We start from the raw sequence: 7,584 nt of genomic DNA, 5'->3' as shown, positions 1-7,584 counted from the left end.
ACGAAAAATATTCCCTCGTTAAATGGACTCTGTCAGACCCACGGCCTTTCAAATGTGAAGTGCTGGTACACTTATACATGAATATTCTGAACTCCTTGCAAAAAAATTCCTTTGCCTATATGCCAGTAGGGTACAACATGTTAGAGTGGGTTGTCAAAGCTCTTAGGGACCCGGCCCCATACGTCGTACGATATGATAGTAAAATTAGGACATTCGCGGGTTTATCAAGCATGCATATGTCCAAGCTGTTTTGTTATGGAAGATGCATGCTGTCCTAGATAGGCGGCGGCGGTTAGTTCTGCCACATGTCTGCTTGCAAATTGGCCTACGACGAATATGACGGATATGCGGAAACATACATATGCAAGTAAACCCCTTTATACATGGCCTGGAAAAAATGTTCTTGATTGTGAAACATAGAAAGTAGAATCTCAGTTACAGAAGATAATGTTCTTCTGACCCAACAAGAATAAGGTTATCCTTGCTGACACTTTGGTAACTCCTGATCTACAGATGCCTTCCCTGTGACCTGGATGGACACGACTTGGATGCAGTCCCAGTCATTATCTACTGATTGGCTGCCTGAAAACAAGTACCAATGGGATGAAGGTAACTATCTCTCCCATCAACTCCTATTTGAAGTAGACACCTGAAAATATCATCAGACTTTGATCAAAGGTATGTCAACGTGCATCAATAACAACCTATAGCGCGTTACATTTTCTTGAGAATACATGTAACGTTAGCTTTCACCCAAAGTCATACCTACAATGGACGCGGTTTCTGTTACAAGAGCCGTTTGCCATCACGATGAAATCAATGACGTTTTCAGAGGAACGCAGTGGAACTCATGGAATCAGATGTGCAGAAGAAAGAGAACCCTGGAGCAGAATACTGTTGTCACGCAAATGACTACTTGGCATTTTTAAAAGGCCAGGTAGTCTTTTGCCCTTCTTACATGTACGAACATTTGCCTAACTGCAGATTGATGGACCCACTTAGACTTTAGTTCCCGTGTGCCTACTGGTGCAGTGGATCGATAGACCCCCTTCATAATGCCATAGCAGTGATTCGTAATGCCAGAGATGTGCTACTTAAACTAGAGTAACGTTCAACGTACGTGGGGATGCTTGTCAAACAAGACTTCGGAGACTTCATATCTCATCTCAATGACCTCAACATCTACATAATCTATGTTATGTACATCTTTAACTAACTTACTCAGGTCAAAATGTCGAGAGTCTTTTCATTTACTAGTTATAAGACCTATGACACTATTGCATTGATTATGCAAATCAGGAACTTATTTGTATAATTTGTATCTCTTGATGTTACCTGCCGTTAACTACATATCTTACATGTCCTATAACGGACAAAATAGAAATCCCGCTAAAACGCCTAAATCCGTATAAAACACTGAGCCGGAGCCAAGCTAACCTCTGCTTTGAGAGTACACATGTAACTAACTTACGCAGGTCACAATGTTGACAATTCTTCATAACATTTTAGTACGCACTTTTGCATTGGTTACGTAAATTAGGAATTTATTTGCATAATTGGTATCTGCTTATCTTCCACCGGCCACAAGCGGAAAAGGAAAACACTAGGAATATAGCTAGATTTTCGTAATTGAATTCGCAAATTAAATCATCTTTGCCTAAGATACCTGCATACTAGATATCATGGAAATCTGTCGTTCATTTGTTCTGTTATTCTACTTGTAAGATTTTGACAAAAACGCCCATGTAGTTCCTGAGCAAGCCGCCAGGGGCCCCGACCAAAAGATTACCACTTTTTCCTTACAACATAGGCTATCTGCCACAAAAAAACATTACCATAGCATGTCCAGATCAAAAGATACTGAAAGAAGGAAGTTTTCCTGCAGTATCAAGGTGACATATTAGGGAGCCCAAATTAACATTGACCTTTGTCTTCCCACATACCAAATATCATCGTAATCCATCCATGGGTTCTTGGTTTATGCTGACAACAAAAATCCGGAAAGACAAACAGACACACACAGACAGACATACAGACACACCCAACACACAGTTTATCCATTTTTTCATGGAGATAATCATGACAGTGGTGGGCTCGGGCAATACTCCAGCTGCAGTGACGGCGAGAGGAAGATTGGGTATGAGCAGCCTTTCGTTATTTGTAGAAAACCAGTCACATGGATAGTTCCCTCACCCACGTGTGTTGGCACTTGTCAAACATTAGCAGATAAGATTCACCCTACTTTCAACAAGCGATACAAATCTGATAATGTCGCTCAGCACATCTAATTTGAAGCAAATACGTTTATCCTAGTAACTTTATTTTAAGAATTCCTAAATCAAAGGACTTGTATGTACAAATAAATCATATTTCTAGAAGGAGATTAAAGATTAACTCCCGCCTGGTTATTGTCTCCATGAAAAATGGACGCGTACGTGCTATGGTCTTGATATTTTGGTGGCAGATAGCTTCTGAAAAAAATATGTAGGTTTGGGACCCCCAGCAGCTTACTCTGGAGCTGCAGGATTTGAGGAGTAATTGAAGAAAGAAACAACAAATTTCCATAACATTTAGTATGCAGTTAGCTTAAACAGAAATGCATACAATGAAGTGCAAAATATACAAATTAGGTTTTGATTTGGACAATTAATGAGGGAATCTATATTTGCATTGTTTTCCATTACAGGACTCAAATACACGTAAAATAAGTAGTCCATGGCAGGTGGAAGATTAACAGATACCAAATATGCAAATAAGTTCCTAGTTCGTATTATAAATGCAATAGTGCCATCATTCTTATAACTAGTGAATGATTGGGTTGTCAACATGTTGACCTGTGTAAATTAATTAAAGGTGTATATAACCAAGCATAGATTATGTAGATGCGGAAATAATTTGCATAATCAAGAATATTTCATGGAGATATGGGGTCTCCGAAGTCTTGTTGGGCTATGTACAGATGCATGTACCTAGTCATGGCGGCAAGTTTGAAAGTACAATTAGCAAGCCAAAGCAGCCTCAGCCTCTGTGTGATGCCGTAGTGAGAGAGGTCTTTGTCCCATTAGTGTACATTAAGGCGCTCTCAGCAAGAATCCGGTTTTGTGACGCGCACAGGATGGGGACGGTACGGAATGAGATGATTGAACCACTTCACGAGCCGTCAGCACCGACCGTTCACTTCAAATGATCTGAATTAACTGATGTTTCCTTTTCACTTCGCGCACTGATCAAACGAATATGCTTCATCATGCCCAGGCCTGTGTTCCTGGCGGTGAGACAAAATAGCCTCCGAATCACGTGGGAGGGTACATCTAAAGTCGGCACAGGCTGGGCAGTTTAGCGCTTGATCAACCAGATGTAAGATATAACATTATGTTTGCCTGACAAATGAATACGTAACAATTTTTTTCGTTGTCAAGGACTAAGAAATATATAGAGTTTGGACATTCACTAGTTGTCTTTTTCACCAGTTCGTGCAACAAACACCTTCTCTGTACGACTGCGATCGCGAGGCGCTATGGTCAGTTCTCCACGCAATGCTGGTGGAATCAGCTGGACAGCCATTTCTTCCACTTGTTCCATTATCTTAAGTTATCAAAAAGGCACCTCAATGTGCGGTGATATTGATTCAGATAAAAGGAATGTACTAAAAGGGAACAGTTCAGAACATTTGTTATTCGTAAAATCATTTCCTTGTGGGGAAAATACAGAGATGTAAATCCTGGGACTAATCATAACACTTTTTCGTATAGATATTACTCATTGTAATATGAAAAGAGGAGCCGACAGGACATTTTCTGACCGGCAAACGTTGGTGAATTTTGCATCTTGATAAGTATAAGGTGTCGATAGTGTTTTGGTCCAGTGTGATATCTGCTCATCACTGGCAATGGTCCAGTAGAATCTGCTTGTCAACTTAATTAGTGGTTCGCGAACTATGTTGTACAGAGCAACGAGCATACAGCTGAGCAGACCAAGTGTTATATGGTGGTGAACAACATAGATCGCAACCACACTCAGTAACAATAACAGCAGCATTAGATTAAGACAAAGGTGCACACGCGTTGACGCTAAATATACACCTGCTATAGAATACGGCACAATCAGAAAATCATTCTTCAGACTCGAGGCTTTGTCGCGGGCTAATCCAATTATGGCTGCATGACGCCACAGTCAAAATTGTAACCAGTTCTATGACTTTTCAATAGTATGTTGTTTTGAGCCCCGGTGCTGGGTATGTACCGGTACCGGTCCCAAATTGCCACTGTCAGTCAAAATTTTGATATCTTTCGACAAAATCCCCAAGTCTGAGGGATGATTCTATAATTATAAATGTGTTGATGCGATGTTCAACAACAGGAGAAGGTGTATATTAAGCACAATTGCTTACGCGTATATCAATGGAATAATACCATCATTTCAAGTATAATCATAAGATACTCTACTTTGGTTTCATTCAGTCTTTAAAACACACACAAAAATCTCCATGCTGCTCTATGTAGGTCATCATGCGATCTACTTAATACAAGCGATGAGGATCATTTCGCTGGGAATAATCAGGATCAGTAGTCAAAGAATAAACTATCTCTGTAATGAAGCCTTTGTGTATCTAGATGAGTGGAAACGTAACCAATAAAAGGACGCAAAGCAGTAATGAACATTTACTTAGAAGTCTTTCCGACAGCAGTCACCTTGCACTACACGTTTCAACAACACTTTTCACCGCCACCGGCATTGCTCAGATCATTAGCCGGGAAATATGAGAAGCAGAAAGTTGGAGGTGAAACGACTGTTTTGTACTTGTTGAGCATCTCCGTGACCCATTCACATTCCATTTAATTCATTTTAATAACGACCGACTAACCCAAAATCCTTATTACCGGGTCACTAAGTTTACATCTTAAAAAAGTATTGATTTTTCTGTCTGTTGTTTTGACATATAGACTATCGAACCCAAATGGCCGAAATGTTCCGTGGACTTTCATTTCCCCTCAGTCGGTAACTTTCATTTCGATTCGCACTCCTTAGCTCTCTAGTCTTTCATTAGAATCTGTATCTGAACACTCAAAACTGGTCTGACTGAAATGGAAATTTGTATTGTTGGCAATTACCGCTTTTACGGCTGGAATACATGTTTTGATTTTGGGTATTCGCTAGGTATTCAACAGTTGCTGATGGGTATGAATGTTGACGGCTTTAAGACGGGTTATTTTTCTTCAGTTTAAAAACGTTGGATTTTTAGCTACTCTTTCTATTCCATTCTTATCTGTCTCTTATGTTGTTTACTCTTAGTAAGTACATGTATAACACCACAGGCTACTGAGTCCTCCCCATAGACATTGCCTTGAGGGGAGGATGTAGGTCTGTTATTATATTATTTGTGAATAACTGTGGTTAGCTGAGCCTGAGGACGCAAACTGTCGAACTCCATTGGCATGTTATCTGTCTATTTGGCCAATTTCTGACATTTTTATCCAGCAAACTACGGAGTCTGATAGAGAAGAGACAGCCATCGAATGACTGACAGCGTACAGTATGTACCTTGCCTCAGCTGCGTAATGTGACTGGCACTGACGTATTCCAGGGAGACTCTGTATAATAAAGAACTCATTCTTATCTGTGCTGGATGCCATTCAGGTCGTAGCATTTTCCGGTTTTAGGCAAGCCTGTGGCGTTTTGATAAGGGCACTCAAGTCGGCTGGGGCAAGGCCGTTGATCATGATGAAAATTTAGGCACGAATGCAGGTTGGTGACCTGTGTGGTAAAAGGGACATCTTGCCGTCCTTCACACTGAAACACAAACCAATCATCAGCCTGTGCTGAAAGTGCTGCATGATGGGCGTTACAGTATGAAATATGGCAAGACTACATTTTTTACATTGTGTAATCATTAATTCCAGATTAAAAAGAGAGTTTATGCAAATGACTTATACATTTACATAATCAATGTATGGTTATTTTCACCTTCCACTAAGTTACAAGTATCACAAGTGTAAAGTTCCCTCATTTATTATTGTGCAATTTTGTATGATTCTGCCAATCAGGACCTCATTCGGTATCTGGATATGTTTCAATTAGAATGAATTACATTTGTTACATTTATTGTCTTCCAGTTATGGAAACAATAAAATATATTGTAGAAGTTCATTATGCAACTGAAGTCCTTATTTTCATAATGTGTATCTAATTGTGTACATCTTTGCATATTAGCTACCTGCATGCCTGAAATGATGGAAATCCGTCGTTCCTTTTTCAGTTATCGTCTTTAGGACATTTGTGAAAAACGCTATTGCACTTCAAAAATTACATTTAAGGGGATCCAAACCTGCCCCACTTTGTCCTGATGTCAGAAGCTATCTGTGACCCAAATGCCAAGACCATAACATGCTAGGGACAAGAGAAACATTGAAAAGCTGCCATGATAGAATTTTCTACTTAATGCAATTGTTTCCTCTGAAAACGACTGCAATGTAAACCAAGTGCAACCTTCCCTGTAATCTCTTTGGTGCAACAGAAATGATATGCCATAAAAAGCCCTGCAAATGCACGAGGACATACAGCCGTGATGTGAGACCACTACCAGTGGTACCAGTATCGGTGCTGCGTGTACCCTCCGAGCGCGGTACCGTGCCAGCCTGTAGTCCAGCCTTGGATCGCTCCTGCCAGTCGCTACCCCGGACCCCGTAGTGACAGTCGGGAGCGGGCCAAATTCAACATGGGTGGACTCTTGGCTAGTACCGTGCCCGAAAGTCCATAAAGTAGATTCCTTCACTTTAGACACATGAGTAGCACTGACAAGTTAATATTCCCCATGCGTTTTAACAAACCGACCATAGCTAAACCCATGCAGTCCTACATTTTCACGATTACTAAGAAGCGAGAAGAAGCCGAACTTCTGTGTTATACTAGATCTGTGATACTTTTATATGTATATATGTTTTGACTTAGCTCGGTTGGGCAAAAATGTACAATAAAGGTCTTCATTCATTCATTGTCCGGCTGTCGATGCAGTCTCATGTCACCGGTAAATATGCTTGGAGATTAGAAGTACATGCTGATAGCCCTTAAGTGTGGTATAACTGACCATATGAATAACCTTAGAAGCCCACACACTCCCACATCGAAAAGGTGGACGTTGCAGATTCCGCCGCCTGTTTTCTTTCAGTTACCGTCTCTTATTACATCGATTCTAGATGTGATGTTTTCAGAATCTGAAACAGGATTACAGTGTGCACTGGGGAAGCTTAATGCCTTTTGTCTGAAATGGAAGGTTCAAGTGAACCTAAAGAAAAGTAAAATTGGTGGTTTTCAATGAATCAGGGAGGACTTTTAAGAACATCAAATTTTCCATTGGCGGAGAAAACATTCAAATCAAAAGTTCATACTCGTACATTGTTAAAGAGAAGATTCACTGACATGTACGTCCAAACGTTATTTAACGAATTGCGAAATAATGGTAAGCTAGGATTTTATCAAAGTGTCAAATATAAATATTCGATGGAAAATTACCTGTAACGTTACCTCAATGAGCTCGATGAAAGATCCGCCATGTGTAATATAAGAATGAGAGCACATCCATTAGAG

The sequence above is a fragment of the Branchiostoma floridae genome, chromosome 4, assembly GCF_000003815.2.
Source record: "Branchiostoma floridae strain S238N-H82 chromosome 4, Bfl_VNyyK, whole genome shotgun sequence".
Taxonomy (NCBI): Eukaryota; Metazoa; Chordata; class Leptocardii; order Amphioxiformes; family Branchiostomatidae; genus Branchiostoma; species Branchiostoma floridae.
This window is presented reverse-complemented; position numbering follows the sequence as displayed.